General features: G+C 47.1%; 1 protein-coding gene across 5 annotated transcripts in view; it reads left to right on the top strand.

Annotated features, from left to right (window-relative positions):
* The window catches only part of LOC147712725 (complement decay-accelerating factor-like), a 795131-nt gene extending 769266 nt beyond the window's left edge, over positions 1-25865 (top strand). For all 5 annotated transcript variants that reach the window (XM_086923379.1, XM_086923375.1, XM_086923380.1 and 2 more), the window contains one exon: positions 23511-25865. The gene's annotated coding sequence lies outside the window, so the exon portion shown is untranslated. The remainder of the gene's footprint in view (positions 1-23510) is intronic.
* The last annotated feature ends 1428 nt before the right edge of the window (positions 25866-27293 follow it).

Below are 27293 nucleotides of genomic sequence, written 5' to 3'. Positions count from 1 at the left end.
TGTACTGCTAAGGGGAAAAGTACCAGCCTTACGTCTATCTTACGTTACCTATCATAAAGCTATTCGATCTGCGCGTAAGAACTATGTTAATTCACAGTTAGAGGCAGCTGGCAACGTCTCGAAAGTACTTTTCCAGATTGTTAATACCTTTTTAAAACCGGTGGCATGCGAAAGTGCAGATATGGCATCTCAACACCTTTGTGACAACATTTCGAGTTTTTTTACCGAAATAATTGACGCTATCTATGAAAAGATAGAGGCACTTATCCGAGCCACGACCAGCCAGGATGATCACACATTGGTGCAAACTGTGTCCACCAATTCCTACACCTTTGATAATTTCCCTGAGATATCTTTTTCAGAGGTTGAGAAGCTGCTCACTGACATCAAAAGTGGGAGCCCGGCTGATTTACTTCCAGCCAGGTTAATGGGACCTTTAGGGAGAGCACTTGGTCCCGACATTCAGAGACTGGTGAATCTCTCACTAACAGGAAGTGTCCCACAGGAATGGAAAAAGACCCTAGTCAGACCGATTAGGAAGAACACTTCTTCCCCTTGGACCAACATGTCTAATCTTAGGCCGATCTCCCTGCTACCTTTTCTGGGGAAAATCATAGAGAAGCACACAAACAAACATCTATCCAACTACCTTGAACAATCGGGAAGCCTTGATCCCTCACAGTCAGGTTTCAGGCCAAAATACAGCACTGAAATGGCCCTGCTGTCGATAACAGATGATCTACGTATGTACCAGGACAGTGGTTACTCTGTTGTCCTGGTACTACTGGATTTATCGGCAGCGTTCGATACCATCTCACATAACATCTTGATCGAACGACTGACTGTGAGTGGAATCGGCGGCAAGGCACTGGACTGGATTAAGAGCTTTCTCTCCGACCGCACCCAATGTGTCACCATGGGTGAGTTCAGGTCGGAAGAGGTTAAGATCACCAAGGGGGTTCCTCAGGGATCCTGTTGGAGCCCGATTCTGTTTAATACCTATGTGGCCCCCTTGGCAGATATAACCAGAGCCTTTGGTTTCTGTCCAGTGTCCTATGCTGACGATACGCAGCTGCTTTTTCCCTTCAAACAACTAACACTGGAGATTATACAATCTTTCTCCGAGGGGATGAAGGCAGTAGCTCAGTGGATGTCTTCCAACTTTCTTCAATGTAATGTTGGTAAGACAGAGGTGATGCTTTTCGGTGAAGCCAGGGTCCAGTGGTCCCCTGATTAGTGGCCACTTGACTTAGGCCCAGTCCCTGAACCCAAGCTAATAATCAAGAACCTGGGGGTACGATGGAACCAGAGTTGACTATGAAACAACATGGTAACAGCATTGTGGGATCTTGTTTTCACATGATAGGTCTCCTTCGTAGGATATTCCCTTTCCTCCCTGACTCCTACAGAAGAATTTTGGTTCAGGCTCTAGTAATCAGCCGTCTTGATTATTGCAATGGTCTAAGACCTGCTGTATTATACATAAAGGTCTACATGATCTAGGACAGGAATATCTGGCAAGAAAATTTGTACCATATGTTCCTACTCGCACCCTTAGGTCTAGCGAACAGCTGCTACTGAGTGTACCCAAGATCAGTAGAATTAGACTGGGTGGTAAGGCCTTGTCTGTGGTAGGTCCTAACTTGTGGAACGTGCTTCCACTCTTACTGAGACAATGCCCCAACCATCTCCTTTTTAGGAAACAATTGAAAACTTTCTTGTTTAGTCAATTCTAGCTAAGCAAATCTTTAATCTGGAACTAGGTAATTGTTTTAGCGAGCTTTATAATTTCAATGCTACTACCTCTAGTCTTTCACGCCGGCTGTCTCAAGCGCGGAGATACTCCTACGGGAGTCTATTCCTAGCGCTATACAAACCTGCAAATAAATAAATATGTTGTGTTCGAGGCATGTGGGCTGCTGAATTCATATCTGTGCATAGATCGCCGCCTAGTGTTGGGTCCGGATGATTGCACATTGTTGTCCTGGAAGAGTCATCGAAGTATCACGAGATAGGTGGCTCCTCCCCTGGACTACAGTGCGCATGGGCATCGCCTCCATCCCCAGATTGTTTTTTTCCGCCATTGGGTTCGGATGTGTTTCGGTTCCCTCTGTCGGGACCGATAGTTGTTCAACTTCTAATCGAGACCAAAAGGTCTTTAGGCTGGGCGTCGGTATAGTTGCGTACGTGTTTCTTTTCTGACTCTCAGCTCCGATCTCTTGCTGCCCTTCCACGTGCTTTCGGCGCGGACGGGCCTACACTACACTTTTGCTATGGAGCGAACTCCGTTTAAGAAGTGCCCGGTGTGTAACTCCAAATATTCACACCTCGACGTGCACCCTGTGTGCAATACATGCTTGTCACCGGATCACCACGAAGACAGCTGCATGGCGTGTTCCAAATTCCGGTGCAAGAAGACTTTGAAGAATCGTCGGGCCCATAGGCTCCAGGCTAGGTTATCGACTGCGGAGCCCCCACCTGACGACATATTCCAGGAATCTGTCGAGGAAGAAGACGACGGATAAGGTTCGGGCTCTAGTCCCGCGTCCGAGGGTGAGACCTACGACGCGGGTGAGGAGAACTTTGATGAAGTCACCGACGAGGTAGGGGACGACGATCAGGCTTTTGCCACTATGGGGGATAGCTCGGAGGAGGAGCACCCCCAACCAGACTCAGGGGTTATTCCCCTTCATACGGCCCAGGTCGAGGGATCGCCTTCGGGCCTTACCCAAGATCTAATTATAAGTCCTACGTCCCCGCCTCCGGGCCCGGTCACGGACATTTGTGAGACAACACTTACGTTGAAGAAAACGAAAGTGAAGCCACCTGGTCACACACCCTCGGATGCGAAACCGAAAGTGAAAGTTGCGCTGGTGCAGAAGGTTCTGGAGGCGTCAACTTCCAAGAAGACCAAAATGGCCGACTCGAAGAGCCACGCCAAGATGGCCGACCCGAAGCCCTCGGGGTCGGTGCCGAAGGCGAAATCGTCCGACGCGGCTGCGTCGGCTCCGAAAGGGGTTGTGGACCCGAAGACGGCTCCGAAGAAGCGTCAGGGCGACGACGCACATAGGCATGGGGCGTCGGCCCCGAAGAAGGTGCCTGCGGGTGATCAGGCTCTCGACGCCGAGAAGTCGCTCGAGCCGGTCGAGCCCTCTCCGGCCTTGACGAAGAAGGTGGCGGAATCCCTGCAGCGGATCCGAAAAGTCAGTGTGGTTCCCGCTCAGGGCACTGTGACGCCTAAGCTCACGACTAAGCCTGCGAAGGAGCAAACGCCTATCCGTTTCACCCTTCCTCCCAAGTCGGCACCGAAGGCCTTCGCGCCGAAGCAAGGCGGACCCTCGAAAGCTGCCTTGGTGGTATCGAAGCTTCGGCTCCAACCGCTTGCTGAAGAGGAACGTCGTGAGGTAATCATCGACGCCAACACCGGGAAACTGTCTCTCCTCAAGAGGAAGATCACGACGGAGCCGGCGTTGGAACATTTTAAGATCCCTCTCAAAAACAAAAGGGACTCTGCGGACTCTTCAGCGCCGGTGGACCCTGTGTCCCCACAGGTCCTAGGACACTCTCCAACGCATTCCGCCACAGGCGATGCGGACGAGGAAGACGCCGAGTACAACTATCCGGCGTACTCAGATCCGGAGGAGGAGCACGAACCTTGGTCAGCCGGAGGCGACCCAGAGGACCCGCAGTCGGGCCAGGACGCGCAACTTTTTGCGGCAAAGACGTCCCCGACTGAGGACTCGGCGGCCTTTAACGCTCTGATCGAGAGAGCTGCGGCTAACCACAACGTCGAGCTGCACTCGGACCCCGTGGATGTGGACTTCTTGTTCGACACTTTTTCTGTAGCTGAAAAGTCAGTCAAAACACTGCCGATGCTTAAAGGAGTGCTTAAACATGCAGCGGAGGTCTTCAAGGAGCCCACCCGGGCGCGTGTGGTCAACCCTCGCATCGACAGGAAATATAAGGCAGCGCCCACGGATCCTACATATATCAAGGGACACTTGCCATTGGACTCCTTGGTTGTTTCCAACGCTCGGAAGAGGGCGAACTCCCAAACTACTGGTGACGCTCCTCCCCCAGACAAAGAGTCCAAGATCTTTGAGGCCTCAGGCAAACGGATTGCTGCGCAGGCAGCTAATATCTGGAGAATATCTAACACACAAGCCCTACTTGCACGTTATGATAGGGCCCATTATGACACCTTAGAGGCCATACTGCAACACTTGCCTGACCAATGCAAGGAGGCAGGAGAGATGCTGATTCAGGAGGGAAAACTCATTACGAATGCATCCATCAAATGTGCACTGGATGTGGCAGAAACAGCCTCCAGGGCTATCAATACCAGTGTGTTGCTTAGACGCCATGCCTGGCTTAGAATTTCAGGGTTCAAACCTGACATCCAAACTACAATACTTAATCAAACAGTTAACCCTGACCACCTGTTTGGCCCTGAGGTGGACGCGACCCTGGAAAAAATGAAAAAAGATACTGAAACTGCCAAGTCTATGGGGGCCTTACAAAGTCAGCAGTTTCGGGGTGGTTCCTTTCGCCGCTCCACTTCCAGAGGCACCTCAAGGGGTCAGGCATCGCAGTCCACACAATATTACACGAGTAACACCCAGACCTCATACAACAACAAAGGTAGAGGTGGTTACAGAGGCAATAACATCAAGGGCAGGGGACGTGGAAACAATAGCTCCAGGTCCACCACCACCAACAAACAGTGACGTCTTGTCACTGCCCCCCGACCATACAACACCGGTCGGGGGGAGACTCCAGCAGTTCCTGCCGGCGTGGAAGTCCATCACCACGGACAGGTGGGTGAGGTCTCTTATCCAGTACGGGTACTGTCTAGAGCTTACTTCCATTCCACCGCACATACCCCCAAGGAGCCGTCCTATGTCAGGCGAGCACTTGACCTTGTTGCAGCAAGAAGTTCTAGTCATGCTGCAAAAAGGGGCGATAGAGCTCGTTCCATTCCAGGAGCGGGGAACAGGGGTTTACTCCCTGTATTTCCTGATCCCCAAAAAGGACGGATCCCTCAGGCCAATCCTGGACCTCAGGCCCCTAAACTGGTACATCCTCTCGGAGCACTTCCATATGCTCACGTTGCAGCAGGTGCTTCCCCTGCTTCAGCAGGGGGACTTCCTGGCTACGCTGGATCTGAAAGATGCCTATTTTCATATCCCCCTGCATCCTTCCCACAGGAAGTATCTCAGATTCACGATTTTAGACCAGCATTACCAGTTCAGGGTTCTGCCGTTCGGGGTCACCACGGCGCCAAGGGTATTTACAAAGTGCCTAGCGACTGTGGCCGCGCATCTCCGTCGCCAAAACGTCCACGTCTTTCCCTACCTGGACGACTGGCTCATTCAGGCAAAGACAGAACGACAGTGCGTCGACCATGTGTCACGCACCATTCATCTCCTGCACGATCTGGGATTCTCTCTGAACTATCCAAAGTCCCATCTCCAGCCCGCCCACGTGCGACAGTATCTGGGCGCAACAATCAACACTCTGGCGGCCACTGCGCAGCCAAATTCAGTGAGAATCGCCAGTATCCAGGCGCTGATCCAGCGGTTCAGACCTCAACACTCGCTTCCAGCGAAGGTGTTCATGCAGTTGATAGGCATGATGGCCTCCTGCATCTCCATTGTCCCGCACGCGAGACTACATATGCGTCCGCTTCAGGAGTGCCTAGCACGTCAGTGGACTCAGGCTCATGGGCAACTGACAGACCTAGTGTTGGTGAGCGGTCGGGCATACAACTCTCTGCATTGGTGGAATCCACAAAACCTTTGCAGGGGCCGACCATTCCAAGAGCCTGTGCCACAGATTATCCTGACAACGGACGCCTCTCTCCAAGGCTGGGGAGCGCATGTACTCCATTACACAGTGCAGGGACTATGGACACTACAGCAAAGGAAGATGCACATCAATGTGTTGGAACTGATGGCAATCTTCATGGCCTTAAAGGCGTTCAAAGTACATCTGTGCAACAAAGTCGTGTTGATCCGGACGGACAACATGACGGCCATGTACTACATTCAGAAGCAGGGAGGCACACACTCTCCACAGCTGTCTCATCTGGCTCAGAGCATGTGGAAGTGGGCCATTCAGAGGAACATCTTCCTCATGGCAGAGCATCTCCCGGGCAAAGACAATCAGATGGCGGATCTGCTCAGCAGACACAGCCATCAAATACACGAGTGGGAGATACATCCATCAGTACTCCAACCGTACTTCCAAAAGTGGGGTCATCCAGAGATAGACCTGTTCGCCACAAAGGAGAACGCAAAATGCCAAAACTTCGCCGCCAGATTCCCACACCCGCAATCACAGGGCAATGCGATGTGGATGAACTGGTCAGGCAGATTTCCGTACGCTTTTCCCCCAGCACCTCTGATACCGCTGGTGGCACGCAAGCTCAGGCAGCACTCGATGACTCTCATCCTGGGTGCTCCAACGTGGGCTCGCCAACCATGGTACACCACGTTTCTGGAACTCTCCGTGGTACCGCATCAAAGGCTTCATCTCACTCCCAGCCTTCTGACGCAGAGCCATGGCGACATTCAGCACCCAGACCCGCAACAGCTCAACCTGGCGATCTGGCTCCTGAAGTCCTAGAGTTTGGCTACCTCAATCTTCCTCCCGATTGCATGAACATCATTCGGGAGGCAAGGAAGCCCACTACTAGAGCTTGTTATGCGGCTAAATGGAAGAGGTTTGTCATCTACTGTGTTAACCACGATATTGACCCGCTAGATGCTTCCATTCAAAACATCATTTGTTACCTGTTCCACTTGTATCAATGTAATCTGGCGTACTCTTCCATCCGCATTCACCTGTCTGCTATGGCAGCATACCTCCAGAATAGACAACATCTGTCACTCTTTAAGGTCCCTGCTATCAAGGCCTTTCTGGAAGGACTCAAAAGGGTCATTCCACCAAGGACCCCACCAGCTCCAGAATGGAACCTCAATGTGGTTCTTACAAGGCTGATGGGTCCTCCCTTTGAGCCACTGCACTCTTGTGAGCTTCAGTTTCTGACTTGGAAGGTTGCGTTCTTAGTAGCGATTACATCGCTACGGAGGGTTAGCGAGCTGCAGGCGCTCACCATCCAAGAACCTTTCTTCCAGGTACATGCTAACAGGGTGGTGCTCCGCACTAACCCTAAATTCCTACCCAAAGTGGTATCACAATTCCACATAAACCAGACAATTGAATTGCCGGTGTTTTTCCAAAACCCAGAGACGCTGGCGGAGCGCTTGCTCCACACCCTTGATGTTAAGAGGGCCTTGATGTACTATGTAGACAGGACAAAGGATTTTCGCAAAACCAAGCAGCTTTTTGTTGCTTTTGCCACACACCACAAGGGAAACGCTATCTCCAAAGCTGGGATCGCTAGGTGGATAGTGAAATGCATTCAGATCTGTTACGCTAAAGCTAAGCGCACTCTCACTATCCCACCAAGGGCCCACTCCACCAGGAAGTTGGGGGCCTCTATGGCTTTCCTAGGTAACATTCCCTTAGAAGATATCTGTAGAGCAGCCACATGGTCTACCACACATACTTTCACTAAGCACTACTGCGTAGACGTGCATTCCAAACAGCAGGCAGCTGTTGGTCAGGCTGTTCTAAAAACGCTTTTTCAGACTGCTGCAGCTGGCACGGGCGGCCGCCGTTAATGGAGGGACTGCTATGTATTCTATGCACAGATATGAATTCAGCAGCCCACATGCCTCGAACTGCAAATGCTACTTACCAGTATGCATCTGTTCTTGGCATGTAGGGCTGCTGACATTCATATCGCCCACCCTCCTCCCCGCCGCCTGTAGCAGCTGCAGTATTTCATTCAGTATATATGTATATGCTCATAGCATGGCCATCACTCACATTCTTCACTCCATCTCTGCCAATGGCTAAATACAATCTGGGGATGGAGGCGATGCCCATGCGCACTGTAGTCCAGGGGAGGAGCCACCTATCTCGTGATACTTCGAAGACTCTTCCAGGACAACAATGTGCAATCATCCGGACCCAACACTAGGCGGCGATCTATGCACAGATATGAATGTCAGCAGCCCTACATGCCAAGAACAGATGCATACTGGTAAGTAGCATTTGCATTTTCTATGTTTTTTGTACCGGCCTGCATAAACTGGCCAGATGGTAACCCTACCTGCCTTTCGTCTTTGATACAGTTGCTATTATCTTTGGGCTTCACCAGTGACAGGTCTGATATTAATGGATACCTCGAAAACACCAGCAGGACAAACATTTCAACGTCTTAATTGTAGAGATGATTTAGTTACCAGGTCACATACTTTGCTTTTAGCTCTTTACATTCACCAGCCCCTCTCCCAGACTGACAGGGGCATACAGTTTTAGGGACAGCCTTTCACCTCTCTGTGCTTCCCGGAGAGGAACACACTCAAGTTGGGCTTTTGACCTTAAAGGGAATTATAGCGCCTCTAAGAAAGCGTTTGGAGATACTTGTCCTTTTCCCTCTCGTCACAGCAACCTTCCCAGCACTAGGTTATTACAGGTGTTGTTCTATATTACTATGTTACACCAACATCAAACAAACGTTGGCAGCTTATTTATGTATTAACCCATTAACTACGGGGCCTTTTCTCCCCAGTGTCGAGCCCTTTTTGGCTATTTGGGTTAGTTTGTACTTAGGGCTCCATACCTTTCAACACATAAGGTATCCATGCCATATTTGTGTTTTTTATGCCCAACATCCTCGGTATTCCAAAAAATATGCAGTATTTGTGGATTCCCCTGGAGGGGACCGAGAAAATAGACAGAATATAGCTACATTATGAGTTTTGTTTTGAAAAATAGGAAACAAGTGCCCCATATAAACAAGCGTTTACAATGCAATCGGTCTCGCCTTTGGGACCTTATATGTATTTAGTTATGCAGCACATTAGCCTGGGTGCTGAAAGATCTACTGCTTTAACATGGAGGGAAAGCAAGCACCAAATTGCGTGACATGCCAGGTATGAGATCACATGGAGAGAAATATTGCCTTTCAGCAGGAAATGGTATAGTCCAAAGCTTTGCTTTTAGTATAAAATCCGGGCCTTTGGTGGTCATATCACAGAAAATACAAGATTTGAGAAAATTTTTATTGTTTACAGGTGCTCGTGGAAGACAATTTCTATGGACTGGAATCTAGAGAGTACTAAAGTGATTCTGGTATTTTACTGACCTCTGCTGGTTGTTTTCTATCAAGAAAGTTGAATAGAGGCAGTTGCCAGAAAAATAGAGAAAAGTAAGTCCCTCAGCAGAAAGCAATTCTGGTATTTTACTGACCTCTGCTGGTCGTTTTCTATCAAGACAGATAAGCGGAAGCAGGCAAGTCCTAGGGCTGATCTCCAGAGCCCACACAGTACATACACATATAAATATATACTAAAGTATATACTAGAGTATATATAAGAGGTCTCGAATGCGCGACCTAAAAATAGCATGAAGGAACGGTTTGCTGTGCTAAAGTCATCTACCCAGCTTTCAGGAGCCTGCAGAGCTGAAAAGAAATCTAATTTTTTACCCACATTTTTTGCTTTTTTCAAAGATGAAGCCTATTTTTCCTATTTTTGGAGTCTCAACCTACTTCCAGTTTAAGGTGGAAACCAGTGTGAAACCCATGGGTGATCTATGAAAGCTATAGATTTCTCATAGGCAGAAGTCCCAATTAAGCAAGGGGTCATATGAGTAGATCCCTCAAGGGTTTCCCAAAGAAACGTACTGTTGAAATAAAGAAATACTGAAAATGAGTAAAAAAAACAGCCAAAACGGCCACTTGTGACATCGTTTTTATCTGTCATTTGTTTGTCACAATGGCTGATTTGCATGTGCAGTGTACCATTATACCCGCTAGACTCTTCTAGTTGCGGGGATATATAAGGTTTGTAGGTTCTCAAAGAACCCAAGGTGCCCAGAGTCAACAACTTTCTACCTACCCTTGATCTGTACTACTTGCCTTATATATTTTTTCATTCAGGATTATGTATTTTTCCTTGATATCATTATGTAATCTTTTTTTGATATCGCTATGTAACTTGTTTTTTGTATGGGTATTTGTTTATAATGGTCTATGTACTTGTGGTTACCAACCTTAAGAATGTCCTAGGCGTGCCAATCTCTTGGGGCGGAACATGTGTCTGCTGTTTCTTTATTACTTCAGGCTCTAACCCTAATGTTCTCAATAAAAACCAACTAAAGATACGAAGAATCCTTTGGACATTTATCCCTTTAACAAATGCCTGTCTTTCCACAACTACAAGTCTTTTTATCTGTTTCAGGAATGCAGTTCTTGTCCTCGGTGTCGACCCGCACCTCCGTTTACTTTAAGTTTTTTTGTCAATGTGTGTTCCCCTGGGGGGAGCTGCAATCGGCACCCCAGGGAAAACACATATTTCCCCAAATAAATATAGGCCAACTAGGAGTCTGTACTTATGGCAGGAGGGTACTGGGGGCGCAGGAGAAAACACTTTATTTTTATTGTATTTCTTCCTCCAAGGGGGAGTCGACCCATTCACCACGAGGGCCAAACCACCACCCTCCCCACCCACACAAAATAATTAATTAAAAAAGAATTACTTGGATTTGAATTTATTCAGCCACGTGCCAGCTCTCTCGCTTAGAATCTTGTTCAGCTCATATTTCTTCTTCGTTAGTGTGGTCAGGGTGTTCTTGTCCGTTATGTTAGTGCAGTGCCCTCTCTCCAGCTGTGTTATTTCCTCTTCCAGTTCAGTGATCTTTTTGTTCCTGCATCGGTTCATTCTTGCTTTGATGTTGATCAGTTTCCCTCTTAGCGTCGCTTTGAGGGCGTCCCAGATGGTACCTTTTCCCACCTCATCGTTGCCGTTGTGTTCTAGGTAGTTGTTTATCGCGCCTTCGATTTCCTTCACGTTGTCTTTGTTCTGCGGGATGTCGTCATTTAGTCACCATCTTCTCGTTGGCCTCTCGTTGTGTCTTCCACTTAGTGATAGTGTGACGTGCGCATGATCTGAGATGGTTATTGGCGCGATTTCTGTGTGGTCGATTAGGAGTGTATGGGTGTTGGACATCAGTATGTAGTCTATCCTGCTGTAGTAGTTATGTGGGTGCGAGTAAAAGGTGTATTCACGTGCATTTGGATTTTGTAGCCTCCACGGGTCTGCGAGGTGTACTTTGGTGCATAGGTCTTTCAGGGTGTTGATGTTTTGAGATTCGTAGCTTGTTCTATGTGGGTGTCTGTCTGTGGCATGGTCCATTACCCTGTTCATGTCACCTGCTACCAGCATGAGGTCTTCTTGAGGAATATTGGAGAGCATCGTGTCCACTTTCTGCCAGAATTTCTTGTCCTCGGAGTTTGGCCCATAAATGTTGGCTATGTGTATTTGTTCCTCTCCTCTCAGTAGGCTCGTTATTAATACTCTCCCTTCCTCGTCTGCGTTTGAGTGTTGTAGGATCAGGTTTGCCTTCTTGCTCAGTATGGTGATTACACCTCGTTTCTTCCCATTTGCCCGTGAGCAAAAGACTTCCCCTATCCACCTCGCTTTCAATTGCTTTGCTTCTTCTTCTGTGAGCTTGATTTCTTGCAGTGTGTAGATGTCACCTTTCAGTTTGGCTAGGTGGTCTAGTACTTTCCTTCGTTTGACTGGGTGGTTGAGGCCCTTGACATTCATGGACACCACCTTGAGGTTTGTGGTTAGTTTTGTTTTTGGTGCGCTGTTCATGGTGGTTTGGTGTTCTCGCTGTCTTCTATCTTCTTCGCTAGGTGCATAGCTGAGTGTTTTGTCTGTCTTCCTTGGGTCTTCCTAAGAGCCTCTCCCGAGGTCTGGCGTATGGGATGTGGGATGATAGGTGGAAAGAAGATATAAGAAGAAAAAGATGACCAAGTTGCACAATTACGTACTGTACCATTCGCCGTCCCGTCTACATGTCCCCCCCTTCTCCCTCGTCCTCCTCCCTCCCTCCCCCCCACCCTCCGCCTGTAGAATTGTGGGTGTGTGACAGCAAGGGTCCTCCTGCTCTCCTCCCCCCCCCTCCTCCCCCCAGTCTCTGTCTGGTGGGAAGGTGTAACGTTCAGTTAGTGACTATTAGTTGTTATTCTGAATAGGCATGGGTTACAGGGGTTTAAAAAGGATATAGCTGGTTATCTTCTTCTTCTTCTTCTTCTTCTTCTCGTTAGATCGCGGTTGTGGTTGGTCTGCTGCAGCTGTACCCTTTCCCCTTGTTGAGGTAGATGCGGTTGTGTCTATGTGCGTGCACAAATGTGCGTTATCTGAGGTAGTTGTCGTTCGTACTGCGCCTTTGCGTGGTTTGAGAGTTCTGCTTTGGTTCTCTTGATTGTCGATGCGTACCTTAGTCGTTTCCGTAGAATAGTCTCTGTTGCATATAGAGGTAGGGGGCAGAGTCCCACAAGGTTTCCGCAGGGTTGGCCAGTGTTATAGTGTTCCTTGCCCTTGTTTCACTGCCCCCCTCCTTCAGCTCCGTCCGACAACGCTCTTCGCTTTGCTCCTGGGAAACAACTGGCATCATACCTAAAGGCAAAACAGAGGCAACACACAATCGCAGCCATAACAGACAAAACGAATAAGTCCCAAACGGCAAACAAAGGCCTACTCGAGGTATTCAGTCAGTTCTACCAGGAACTATACAGCGAGGACAAGAATCTAAAAGCAGACGGCGGCGCAGCCATGCTCAGCAACACCACCCTGCCAGAGCTCACAGCAGACTAAAGAACATCACTGGACGTGGACATAGCAGACACAGAAATCGAAGCAGCCATCAACCAGCTCAAACCAAACAAGGCACCAGGACCAGACGGGTACACGACAACATTCTACAAAACCTTCAGCCAACAACTCAAACCACTAATGGCGGAAACATACACCCACTGCATACAGAGAGGCAAGATGACCGAGTCCATGGGCGAAGCGAACATCATAATAATCCCCAAGGAGGGGAAGGACCCACAATACCCGCAGAACTACAGACCGATCTCGCTCATAAACGTTGACTGTAAGATATACGCGAAGATACTAGCCAACAGACTAAACAAGGTCCTGCCAAATCTTATCCACAACTCGCAAGTAGGATACATCAAAAACAGATTATCGCAAGACAACACACGACTACTGTGCCATTTCATCAACCACACAACACATAGCTGCAAGCAGGTGGTGATGATAGCACTGGACGCAGAAAAGGTGTTTGACAGGGTCTCCTGCCCATTCCTAGACAACTGTATGAGCAGGTTCAGGCTGGGGGCCAAATACAGAACTATGGTAATGGCCCTGTACAACGAACCAAAAGCAAAAGTGGTAGTAAATGGAAGCACATCGGAAACACTCACGCTGGGGAGAGGCACCAGGCAAGGCTGCCCCCTCTCACCAGACCTCTTTCTTCTAGCAATAGAACCACTACTAGCCAGAATAAGAGACAACAACGAAATAGCAGGCGTCAGAATCAAAGACAAAACCGTCAAACTTGCAGCATACGCGGATGACATCCTCATCACAACAACCAATCCGTCAACGTCAATAACAGCCCTAATGGACACAATAGGAGAGTACGCTGAAGCCTCGGGGTACAAGCTCAATAAAGATAAATCAGAATGTAAACCAATGAACATCCACACCACCAGAGAGGTACTCGGAGACTCAGGACTGGCGTGGCAGACGAAACCACTTAAATACCTAGGCCTGCTATTCGGAAGAGACCTAACATCCACACTAGAACACAACGAGGAGTCAACGCTGAAGAAGATAAAGGAAAGACTGGACCTGTGGTCACCCAAATACATAAGCTGGTGGGGCAGGATTGAAACAATAAAGATGATGGTAACGCCAGCCATCAACTACACGCTCAGCATGCTACCGCTTCTGATGACAGACACATTCCACAAAAAGCTGGACAAACTCATAAACAACTTCATATGGAGAAACAAGAAACCCAGAATCGACCTACAAAAGCTGAGATTAACGAAAGACCTTGGAGGACTCAACCTAGCGAATTTTAAAAACTTTCAAACCGCATGCCTAGCGAGGCAAGGAATCTTCTGGCTAGACAACACCCAAAGCTACGAACCTGTTTGGTTAGAGGTGGAAAGGAACATCCTGGGGGGGCTAAACCCTGTAGCGCTTCTAACCGCGAACAAGCACCCCCAAAGACTAAACCCGATATTGAGACACACCAAAGAGGCACTGATTAGACAAACGAATGGCACGGAAACTGAAGGGCACGACATGGGAATCGATCTGGTTCAACACAAAGATAACTTACCAAGGAGAAACAATGCACAACGATACTTGGATAGAGAAAGGAATAAACCTCCCGAGCCAGCTAGAAACTAAACAGTCACCATTAACATTCCAAAACCTGCAACAACTACACGAGCTCTCGGACCGGGAACTTTACACATTCCTGAAGATCAAAACAGCCATAACGAAAGCAAACCTAAGCAAGGAAGAACCGACCATCATCAAATACATGCAAAGCCTGAACGCGGCAGGCCACCAAACGGCAAAGATATACAAGCTCCTCAACCCATCCACATAGTCACTGAACAAGAACAAGAAAACAACGAGCACATGGGAACAAATCCTGGGAAGGCAGCTAAACGACAACGAACAATGCAAACTGTGGCGCTCGGCATCAACAAACAAGATAACCCCACAACTAGTCCAGAAAAAAATTCTGGCTCCTCCACAGAGCCTACTGGACACCGGCAAGACTCCACAAAATTGGCATTACAGAATCAGGCAGCTGCTGGAACTGCGGGAAAGAGGAAGGAACTCTAGAACACCTGATCTTCAATTGCACCAAAGTCAGGAAGTTCTGGATGAAGGTGAATAGCTTTCTGAACGATATATTCAACAAAGACTTAACAATCAGCTTTGTAAGCCTGGCCACAGAACACATGACAGCAGACCTAAACAGCAAAGAAGAAAGAGACCTACTAGACTTACTGCTCACAGCTGCCCTAAAAATAATCCTGACGAACTGGAAAAACACGGCCAAAGCTAACTTTACAACATGGATGAACTGGGTCACCTTTCTCAGAGGAGCAGACAACATAACGGGGAAATTCTCAAAGGAACACAACTCAAAAGAAGAGATGTGGGAGCTCCTAGATGCACAGCTGACGCTAGCCCAGCCCATGACACGCAACTAAGAGCCCCCCCCCCCTCTCTGTCTTCTTTCTTTTTCTTCTCTCTCTCTCGGAGAACATAAAGGCGAAGCGTATCACATTATGTACTGTATATACAAATGCAAACATGTATATTCTTTTTTTATATTTTAATAAAAAGTTTTAAATTAAAAAACAGGAAATGCAAAAAAGAATGACTTGTCCAGAAGGAGCGGCCCCCAACCAGGAGAAAAGCCACTTTTTAAATAATTACTTGTGCCCGCAAGGAGGGCCAGCCCGTTCACAAGCCTCCCTCCCCCCCTCCCTCCCCGAGTACAAGTCCCTGGTGGCCTAGTAAGTTTCTGGGCTGTGGATCACAGCGCGACCGCGATCTACAGCGGAGAAACACCTCACCCTTTTATTTATTTTTTGCTTCAGCTTGTGTATCATCACACCGCCCTCCTGTTTCGGACAGCATTTGCATTTCTTCACCGTACCAGTCTCTTTATATGTTGGTGCTACGTTCAAGAACCACTGGAGTCAAGCTAGCCGGGCTGATGAGAGGTGTTACCTCGAAACCGGTCCGGTCCTCGGATGCTTGATTCCGTTCTGGGAAGGACATGGCTTTTGTAGTTCGGACTGGACTGTTCCCATGGGGCACAGGGTCAGAGCTGATTTGCATATCGCCATTGTCTAACCCAGGGTGGTGTGGAGTGCAAAAAAACGATGGATTTGGGCCCAGATCTTCGGACTGGGGTGAATGTGTGACATTGATCCACATTCGGTCCATCACCTGTTTTGTTTGCACGTTCAAGAACACAGCATGTGAAAACAAACTCTCTTTGGTTTTAGCAGTCCGCTGAGCTTCATGTTTCATAACTGATTAGGATTACAGCCCACTGCAAGAGCGATGTCCCAGAAACTATTGTCCTGAAGGCATTTATGATGAGGTTGGTTCGGCCCCACTATGTTGCGCTCCCCACAACTGCGTGCCTGTAGTTGAGGCGCTGCAGTGTTTGTGTTTGCTGAGGCATTGGGCTACAAAAGGCTGCGCTCCTGTGTCGCTTTTTTTTAGCCAGCAACAGTTTTCTCACCATATGCCTCTTCAAAAACCATCAAATTTGTTTCTTGCATGTGACGGAAGGAGCATTGGTATACAGTGAGTGATCCCAATGATGCTGTCTCCCTCCTAACCTACCCACCTCAGAGATGGATACACTTGGAGAGAGCCACTTACAGTCCACTCGATGGACGAGATGCTGACAGTGCATGTGTTTTTAGAGTACACTGGACGAGGTGTAGCCATGATGGCGAACCAATAGTACGTGCCTTGAGGTCCCTCCAATCTGACCTCCTGAGTACCCAATTATATCCTGAGAGGATGGTACCCCTGCGAGTTCCTTATGCTCGAGGGGGCTCTCCCTGCCCTAAGAGAAGGGTTTAAGATGACCTCGTTCCCCACCCCATTGCCGTACTAGAGCAGAGGCAGAGGGCTATGGCCGACAGCAAAGTGACGGCGGCCACCGGGCTGTGAACATTGCGGAGCATGCCTTGCGCCCTGACCTGGGTGCTCCCTTGCGGGTCTGGCTTAAGCACTTGTACACAGGGCTGATCCGCTTGTCAGAATGAGATGAGCGGGCAGTGTTTGCCTACGGGCCTAGAGCCTGCGGGAGATCAATGTCTGAGAGTCTACATATATATATACATATATAATATATTATCTACTGGCGATAGTCAGTAGGTATATATAGTTAGGACCTAGCTACCATAGGAAATCCGAAACATTCTATTGGGAATAACTTTGGCGCCGGTTGAGGAATTTGCATGTAATTTTCCAAAATGTAGGCCTGCTCCGCTCCGCTCCTTCCCTGAAAGTTTCGGGGGGATTCGTGAAGTTGGGGCCGAGAAAAAAGGGGGGTGCCAAAACGTGTTTTCCCCATGTTAATTTCCATAGGACGAATTGACACGGCTACAGCCCGAACCGCTGAACGGAATTACACCAAACTTTGCAAAATTGTAGGGACTGGTACACAGATGTGCCTTTGCTATATTTGGTGAAAATTGCTTCAGTGGTTTTTTCGAAAATTAACTTCTAAAACACATATATATCTATAAGCGCGCTCCGAGCGCTCACCGGTACGCGTACCGGGGAGCGCACCTGGCACGCCACGGTAGTGCGCGAGCGGAAAACTGATTGGCTCTCGATTGTCTGTCAACATTCTAAACAGTCCGGAGAGTCCGCCATCTTGTGTCTCTGTAGAATCGAGACACAAGAGGTGAAAATAAAAAGGGGGAAATTATTAAAAGGGGGCAGGGTAGACACCCCCTGACCCCCTAGGTTTTCTGAGGGCAGCCCAGAAGAACCCTGTGGTGCAAAACTTTTTTTTTATTTTTTTATTTTCGCGGGGTAAGCGCTGGGTGCGTTCCCATGTACGCTTACAGGTACGCGTACCCTGAGCGTACCACGGGGAAAACCAGAAAAAAATTATTTTTGGGCCTGGGGGGTCCTTGTGGGACACCCTGAGCAGGCCTAGGAGGTCAGGGGGCTTCTATCCTGCCCCCTTTGCGTGTTTTTCACTGCTTTCTTGTGCCTTGGTTCTACCGGGGCACAAGATGGCTGCCAACACTTCCTGGTTTGGTGTGTTGACAGACAGTGGCAGCCAATCAGCATGCCTTTCACAGGAAAGCAGCTTGCTCATTGGCTGTCAACACTTCTAACCAGGAAGTGTTGGCATTCATCTTGTGCTAGGTAGACCGAGGCACAAAAGAAGCAGAAAAACAAACGTGTAGAATGCAAAAAGGGGGCAGGGTAGAAAGAACCTGACCCCCTAGGGAAGCTCCGGTGGTCCCACAAGGATATTAACATATTTAAACGTTATCCGCTAATAGAATTAGCATTTTAAAAACCTTGCGAATTCACTGAAAAAAACATAGGTTTCAGGCCTTATATAGTTAGGAATTAGCATTAAAAAAAACCTTGCAAATTCACTGAAAAAAACACAGGTTTCAGGCCTTATATAGTTGGGGATTAGCATTTAAAAAACCTTTGAAATTCACTAAAAAAAACATAGGTTTCAGGCCTTATATAGTTAGGAATTGGCTTTAAAAAAACCTTTGAAATTCACTCAAAAATCTATACGTTTTAGGGGTGTTATAGTTAGCTGGACATTTCACTCATACAAAACCATTGAAATTGCTCCTATATAGTTAGTTGTACTAACTATATTTCGCGCACCCGCAATGCACTGCTGATGATGTCACGTATTAATTCATGACATGGTCAGTGACATCTCAAATGGCATCACTGATGACATCACAAATTTTGTATGACGACATCTCTTTGTTCTTTAAAAATAAAATAGAGCTGATCTATAGCAAATTCACACAAGCTGTTAGACCAAAAAGTAACATCATTTGTACCCCCCCCCCCCCCCTCCATTGTGGTCAACACATATTGGTGGTACACTGACTGTTTTTCCGGAGATTAGCCAATCTGACATTAGTTCCCTGATCATCCATATTAAAACGGGGTCTCCTGCGGATTTTCTACCCGCCAAAATGGTTTCCTCATTAGGCAACCTGCTTTGGCCCATGATTCAGACTGTGATGAATCTCTCCCTCAAGGAAGGACAGGTACCCCAAGATTGGAAGAAAGCTGTAGTGAATCCTATTCGTAAGAACTCTGCCTCACCCTGGACAGACCTATCCAACCTCCGCCCCATTTCCCTTCTGCCATATTTAAGCAAAATGACCGAGAAGCATGTGAATACCCATTTGTCTAATTTCATTGAGGCATCTGGGGGTCTTGACTTTACTCAATCTGGGTTTAGACCCAACTGCAGCACCGAATCAGCTCTCCTCTCCGTGACAGATACCATCAGGATGGCACAGGATAGAGGAGGCTCTTTGATTCTGGTGCTGTTAGATTTGTCCGCTGCCTTTGACACGGTATCACATGAAATTCTTCTCAGTCGTCTGCAGAAGGTGGGGATAGGAAGCTTGGCTCTGTCCTGGCTTGAAAGTTTTCTATCAGGCCGCTCACAAAGTGTCAGATTGGGCTCCCACCATTTCATCTTCAGAGAGCTCACTAAGGGGGTCCCACAAGGCTCATGCTTAAGCCCGACACTCTTCAACGTGTATGTGGCCCCTTTAGCTGACATTGTGAGAGCATATGGGTTCATTCCAGTGTCGTATCCTGATGACACTCCGCTTTAATTTCCATTCCAGACCCTCACTCCTGCAACTAACCATTTCTTTGCCGAAGGTATGAGAGCGGTGTCTGACTGGATGGCCTCGAATTGCCTACAATGTAATATGGGCAAAACCGAGGTCATGATTTTAGAGGAAGCCCTCCTCCTGTGGTCACCGGAATGGTGGCCATTGGAGTTGGGTCCTGTTTCATGTCCAAAGCAGATGGTGAAGAACCTGGGAGTGCGGCTGGACCAGGCCCTATTATTAATAGAACACGTGAACCAGGTGGCTGGGTCCTGCTTTTGGATAATCGGACTCCTGAGACGCGTGTTTCCATTTTTGCCTGACAGTTATGGAAAGACTCTTGTCCAAGCCCTTGTAGTCAGCCGGTTGGACTATTGTAATGGCCTTTTCATATCTGCCAACGAAGATCAGCTCAGCAGGCTGCAAGTGGTTCAAAATACTGCGGCAAGACTGGTCCTCAATGCCCCGCCCAGATCACCCTCACGTTCCCAACTGATGAAACTTCACTGGCTGCCGATTCGCCAGCGGGTAAAGTTTAAAATCTGCTGTGTTATACATAGATCGGTTCAGAAAAAGGAGTGGTGATGAACAGAGTGTCTGAATTGAGCAGACCACTCTTACCCAGTCCAAAGATCAGGGCTTGATCCATCACCGTTATTTATCTCACTGCCCCATCCCAGCTCAGAACCTGGCTATATGCAAATCAGTCTGTCCCTGGCCCAGTGCATCATGGGAACAGGGCAGACTAAACTACCAAGCCAATCTTCACCAGAAAGGAAACAAGCTACCGGGGACCGGTTTCTGGCATTTCAGCCGTCTTCGGCCCGGCTTGCTTGAATCCTGATGGAGCAGTGAGAAAGGGACTCATGTCTGAGTATACCCTGCCACACCTATAGTGGCCAAAATCGGTTCAGAAAAAGGGGTGGTGATGAACAGAGTGTCTGAATTGAGCAGACCACTCTTACCCAGTCCAAAGATCAGGGCTTGATCCATCACCGTTTTTTATCTCACTGCCCCATCCCAGCTCAGAACCTGGCTATATGCAAATCAGTCTGTCCCTGGCCCAGTGCATCATGGGAACAGGGCAGACTAAACTACCAAGCCAATTCTTCACCAGAAAGGAAACAAGCTACCGGGGACCGGTTTCTGGCATTTCAGCCGTCTTCGGCCCGGCTTGCTTGAATCCTGATGGAGCAGTGAGAAAGGGACACACAGACTAATTTGCATACAGCCAGGTTCTGAAACTGGGATGGTGCAGTGAGCTAAAAAACGGTGTTGGATCTAGCCCTGATCTCTTGACTGGGTGAGAGCTTTCTGTTTTATTCAGAGACTCTGTCCCTCACCACCCCTTGTTGTAAATATTTTTGTCCACCCTAAGCGTGGAAGGGTATTCTCAGATGTGAGACCCTTGCTCATTGCACCATCAGGATTCAAGCAAACCGGGCCGAAGACGGCTGTAATGCCAGAAACCGGTCCCCGGGAGCTTGTTTCCTTCCCAGTGTAAGAATTGGCTTTTGTAGTTTGGTTTGCCCTGTTCCCATCATGCACTGGGACAGGAACAGACTAATTTGCATACAGCCAGGTTCTGAAACTGGGATGGTGCAGTGAGCTAAAAAACGGTGTTGGATCTAGCCCTGATCTCTTGACTGGGTGAGAGCTTTCTGTTTTATTCAGAGACTCTGTCCCTCACCACCCCTTGTTGTAAATATTTTTGTCCACCCTAAGCGTGGAAGGGTATTCTCAGATGTGAGACCCTTGCTCATTGCACCATCAGGATTCAAGCAAACCGGGCCGAAGACGGCTGTAATGCCAGAAACCGGTCCCCGGGAGCTTGTTTCCTTCCCAGTGTAAGAATTGGCTTTTGTAGTTTGGTTTGCCCTGTTCCCATCATGCACTGGGACAGGAACAGACTAATTTGCATACAGCCAGGTTCTGAAACTGGGATGGTGCAGTGAGCTAAAAAACGGTGTTGGATCTAGCCCTGATCTCTTGACTGGGTGAGAGCTTTCTGTTTTATTCAGAGACTCTGTCCCTCACCACCCCTTGTTGTAAATGTGTTATACATAGAAGCCTCTTTGGTTCGGGTTCTAAATATTTGGCTGAAAGATGTAATATCAATAAGCCTGGACGCCTCCTGCGGTCTAGCAATCAATTGCTGCTTCAGATCCCTTTAATCAGGAAGGCAAGACAGGGTGGTCGAGCACTTTCTTATAAGGGCCCCACCCTCTGAAACACACTCCCGTTTTCTCTGAGGCAAAATAATAACTATCTGGCCTTCAGGAAATCATTGAAAACTAATTTATTCCTGACAGCTTGACATCTTAATTTCTTTGTGCACCTCCTGACTCAGCTTTAGGCATCCACTGTGAACCAAGCGCGGAGATACCCCTTCGGGGGTCGAGTCCAGCGTTATATAAGAATATAAATAAATAAATAAATGAGGAGTACAAGGAGGAGCAAGGAGAGAGCTGTGTATATGAAAGACTTCATTAGCTTTAAGGCAGTTACTAATAGCCGTCTTGAGCGGAGGGTTTTTGTTAGAGAGTTCCTCTGAGGTATATTTAATTAAAGGTCCAGAATGCCTGGCTCCTGGGCCCGTCGGGGCGCAGACGGGCTTGTCTTTGGCGCGCCCGCTGCGCGCATCCGCTGCGCTCCTGCGGCATTGCCTGCATTTGAACTTAGGCTCCACCTCAAACTCCTCCCCCCTTGGGGCCGATTGGCTGAGGCATCAGGGTGGTGTCAGGAGCAGCGAGAGGGCAGCGAGATTTTCCTCCATAGTCTTCTTTTTTGGGGATCTGCTGGGCTGTGTTTCAGGCTCCCATTACTATGGGGGAAGTGCCATTCTTTTCATACCTTCTTGCAGTAGATTGCTGTTCTTCCTGTGCTCCAGCCTTGTTCTACGTGGTAATAACAGTCTACCTTTGTCTGTTGAGATATTCTTCCCTTGTTACTCACCCTTTGGTGAGGGTCCACGCTTCGCTTTGCGGGGTTCTTTCTCAGAGTTTTTCTCTGCCTTTACTTCTTCACTTATATGTAGACAGTGTCTGATACTGTCTTTTATGATGATGTTTTGCACCATCCACCTTCTTTATTTTACGGATTTTTCATCCTTCGCACACCGTCCCCATACTTTCACAGTTTTGTTGGTGGCTCTGCGTTGTGCCACGGAAAAGTTTCCCTGTAGAAAACTGATGTCAGTGCACCGGGAGGGACTTATATGACCTCGCTGACGCCACGCCACGTCCGTGGACGACGTTGGGGCGTGGTTGTGTGGCGCCACCCCTCGACGCGTAGCGGTGCTGCTGCAAAAAAAATTCCGTATCCAGTCTGACGCCTTGGGATATTCTAAGTTAAGGAATCTGCAGCTAGACTACGTCTCTACCATATAAATCGTTACGGAAGGTAGGTAACTCGTACATTGCACTTGTTTACGGCAGTTGTGGGCTGAAGTTATATTGTGCCAAAGGTCATTTTTTGGCCGTTTGTGCCCTCCTGGCACCCCCCTTTTTTGAAGACTCGTATGTTGAGGTGAGGGGTTGATGCAAACACTGAATTGTCCGTATCTGTTTTCTGATGCACATAGGAGTAATTCTATTCATGTTTATACTCTTTAGTGTGTCTCCATATGGCTTTATTCCTTTGTTGTCCTGCTTAAGACCCAAGTGGATTTATGATTTGTAATGGATTGTGTTAATGTAAAATACATGTATTTTTTTATTCAATTTACCTATGTACATGTGTTTGGGAGCAGCAACAAATAAAGATTTTTCTGCATGGCCAATATTTTTGTACATTCTGTTTGAATGCTATACATGCCGTTTTGTTTATGTCTACTGCCAATTAAGAAGGAAATGCATAATGTAACCTCTGGACCTTGCCTTAAAATCATAATTTTCTACATTTTTAATTGCAGGGTTTTTTTGCTAGAGAAAATGTTATGTGCTTGTTTCATTAACTGAATGCTCACAGTACAGTCATACACAATGTGTAAAATGATTGTGGTGTCTATTTATTCATGAAATTCATATTTTGATTTTATAATGGTTTTAATACTAAAGGTTTATACATGTACTTTTATATATTGAGCTTGCTTTTATGACAATTGTCGAATAAAGCTGACCTGACTTGACTTGATTGTGGTATCTTTCTTGCTCTTTTCCAGGAATTGACACATTATTCCAAGGAGTGGTCACTGCTGCACTTGCTTTTCCGGAAGATGAAGACGCCAGTGGATTGTTGGTCTATATTTAAGAGACAATTTCAGGAGTACCTGTTTTGAATGTTCATGTTACCATGGATCCTTGCACAGATGAGCCACTGTGGCAAACCTGCAAACTATTTTATCATAAATATCAGACTACTAGATTTAGAATTTTTGTATGTAAACCTTGTAAGGATTAAAGTGCCTCGTGCTATACCACTATGTACACAAGGCCATAAGTGAGATAACAAGATTACAGATGGGCAAAAAATTTACCTCACGAATAAAACATGAATAGATGATCTTGTAAAGAAAAAAAGTTTCAAAATTGCCTTGTGCTTTATTAGCGTCAATTGGAACAACCAAAAATACAGGTTATCCAGGGTTTGGACAGATAATTCTGTGGTTTTCAGAAGCCCCGTATTTTTAGTACGGTGACATCCGTCGTTCTGCTTCCGAACGAACAATCTGCTTCTCCACTCTCCATTCTCCACATATGCAAAGGTAGTGAAGCAGAGTGTCATGGCACTGGGCTGGGGTGGAGAAGGCACCATTTCCCAACACAATTACTAAACGAGCTGTAGGTTTGGGATGAACCCGCTTTCATTTTCATGCCTCAGCTGCCCAACTATAAATTTGATGCTGCTAGAGATGGTTTCGTCTTCAGAGTCATCTACACAAATAGGTTCTCCACTTCTCAGAGCTGAGAGAGAGAAAGACTCGCCTATTGCATTTAATGAGCGCATGCCACCGGGTACCAATAGGTCACTTGGTTTGTTGTCACAGACTTAAAGTAAATTAATTAAACAATAATGGTACTTATATGATAAATAATAGACTATCATGTTGTTATTAACCATATTTGACACCATTATACACTATACACAAACATCCCATAAAACATATTAGATCGAACATCTCATACACTCCAAAACAGCCAGCAACATCAGGCTTAGGCTATCCAGTTCACTGGCCCAAGAGCAAGTTACCAAACCAAAGGGACCCATAAGCAGTTGAAAGGCTGCACGGTAGTCCTCTCCGACACCAAAATCACTCCAAACACTGCACTCAACAACGCTAGAAAGCTGCACGAATGCAGAGTGTGTAATATACAATTGCAAGCAACATAAAACAAAGCCTCTGAACTGGAGCAGTATCATTATTTTCCATTGGGATTAAAAAACGTCGCTGCCAGAGTGTGCCTTCCAGATTCATTCGTCCAGTTCGCGTCTGAGCATTGTCCAATCTGTGCGCTGAAAATAAATGTGCAACACTGATATCGTAAAACTATTGTTAAATATCGTGTCAAGAATTCTTAACATATTTTTGTCGAGCGTTTGTTGCTAAAAATGGATCTAGGCTTCATGGAGACTCGTATGCTTCCCATTTCTTAAATAAAACGGGGCCTGCCTGCCTCATCTTGTGGCCTGTGCATGCTAGTCTCTTTTTAAATGTGGATCTGAACTTTGTTATATGTCCTTTGGTTGAACGCCCAGCTAGTGACCCTAAATGCACCGTAACAACCACAGCCGTGGCCCTTGCAAGTAAGAGCGGTGGGGCCGGGAGATGGGGCTTTAGGAGAACGAGGGAAAATGAGTTCTGCCCCGCCGGCCTCACCGCTCATACCTGCACTGGCTGCGGCTGAACAGCCATCAAGACCCAAGAATGTATGTGTAAAATATTAAATTATTGTTCCCACCTTCAGTTGATACCCTCCAATCATTTTTTGCACAGAAAAATAATGTATAATAAAGTGCTGTTGCTTATCGTGGATTTCCATAATTTTATAATATTTGTTTGTTGGCTGAGGATTTACATACCTAGTAAAAATGCTAAAAAGAGTGCCATTGACTCTCTTGGGAGAGATATACAACAAACACCAACGGTGTACCGTGTATGCGTACAATAACGTTGCTTATTAAACGCACGGTCATAAAATATGAAGTCTCCTACTACATCTTTTCATTTGGTTTGGTTTACAGACATTTGAGGGCTTTTCTCATAAAAGCTCACGATTTGAAACGTTCAGCAATGTTTGTATGTAGTCCAGACGCTACTGGATTTAGTTAACATTGTCACTGTGGGATTTGTTTTTTGTTTAGATGCGTTGCTGGGATCCCAATGTATTCATTCTGGGATGGGTACTGAACTATAGTGCAATGGTTAGTCCCACTGCGAGGATTCCATCTGTTTTTACTGTTATTGTTTTGTTCTGTTGTAACTATACCATACTGTCATCTAGGTCAAGTGTAATGCCGAGAACTGTTGAATGTCACAATATCCAGTTCACAATAAAGACTTTCATTATACCGTCAAGCGGAAGTATTGATTTACTATTCATATATATCCATCTACCTAACTTGACGACATACAAGTTGTCAATGTCATTGCAGATCGACATTTTAGCCCTTTTATTGTGCCCCACAGAGGCGTAACAAACACCCCCACGGTGCGGGGGGGGGTTTGAGGGGGGAGAGTCTTCAGTAAGTGAAGGGGGCCCCCTTAGCACTTGTAGAGAACTGGGTAGAGAGTAACCATGGGCGAATTTTGCGTATTTGCGAACTCGCAATCCGCGAATTCCCGCGAATTTGCGGATTTTTTTTTTGTGTGTTCGCAATTGTTTCTGCCAGTTCGCGAGGATTTGGTACTAGTTCGCAATTGCGAACTTACTTGTCGGCTCGCAACGGTCGCGACTATGTTGTTTCTACGTCTGGTTCATCATCACAGCCTCCCAGCACCCTCTGTTTCACCACTGGCACCCTCTCTTTGACCCATGCCACCCTCTGTTACATCAATGCCACCCTCTGGTTCATCATAACTGTAGAAGATGGGGGGGGAAAGCAAGCCCACCTGCCCTGCTTGAACTGACATGAATTAATTTGGGGTTAGTTTATTAACAACACCTGCCCTGCCCCAACTGACAATAATGAATTAGGGGCTAATTAATGTGTCACTGAAAGAATTTCAAGTTCCAGCCTGGCACCTGCTTGTCTGCTCCTTTAGCTGTAAATCAGGACCTTTGTGGCATACAGTTAAGGTCAGAGCAGGGTCACACAATAGTTGCCAGCAGGCAACCGAATTCTGGAGGGCCCCCTCAGGAAGCACTACAAAGAATCGTTACAAATCATGAGGTTGACCTTTTGCACCTGCTCATTGCTTTTGCTTTTGCTGAAATCGTTTTTCGTTTTTTTTCGCGCTATTCGCGGGGCGCAGCGTCGTGCGAAACCGACCGCGGAAGCCGCCAATTCGTGCGAATGAGCATTTTATTTTTTTGCGGCTTGTTGTTTCGCGAGTTTTTTTGCAGTATTCGCGAGCCGCTTGCAGCGCAACACGCGAATTTACCCCAAGGTCGAGTACGGGCGCGGGCATTTTGTTTGCGTGACGTATTTCCGTTTCCGCCCGCTATGTATAATCTCGCGCAGTAAGCGCATTGCGAGTAGAGGTTCGCACGAGATCGCGCGGGAAATCTAGAGGTTCGCACGAGATCGCGAGGAAAATCTCGCGCGAACTTACTTTCGCGCTCGTGAACGGGCGCCGGCCATCTTGTTTTTCATTCATTTCCTGTGTCTGGGCATGGTGTTTAATCCTCTTGGTATCTTTGCCATCCTTTGCTTGTTTTCAGTTTTTTTTTTACGATTTTGCTTCTTATCTATCCCTCTTTTCCTAGCTGTATATTTTTGTCTTTTCTGCTATTTTTCTTTACTTTTAAACTACTTTTTTAAACTCTTTTCTTTTCTTCTTCCC

Source organism: Lissotriton vulgaris, chromosome 5 (assembly GCF_964263255.1).
Source record: "Lissotriton vulgaris chromosome 5, aLisVul1.2, whole genome shotgun sequence".
Lineage (NCBI taxonomy): Eukaryota > Metazoa > Chordata > Amphibia > Caudata > Salamandridae > Lissotriton > Lissotriton vulgaris.
The sequence above is the reverse complement of the archived record's forward strand: the minus strand, read 5'-3'. Positions and strand labels throughout refer to the sequence as shown.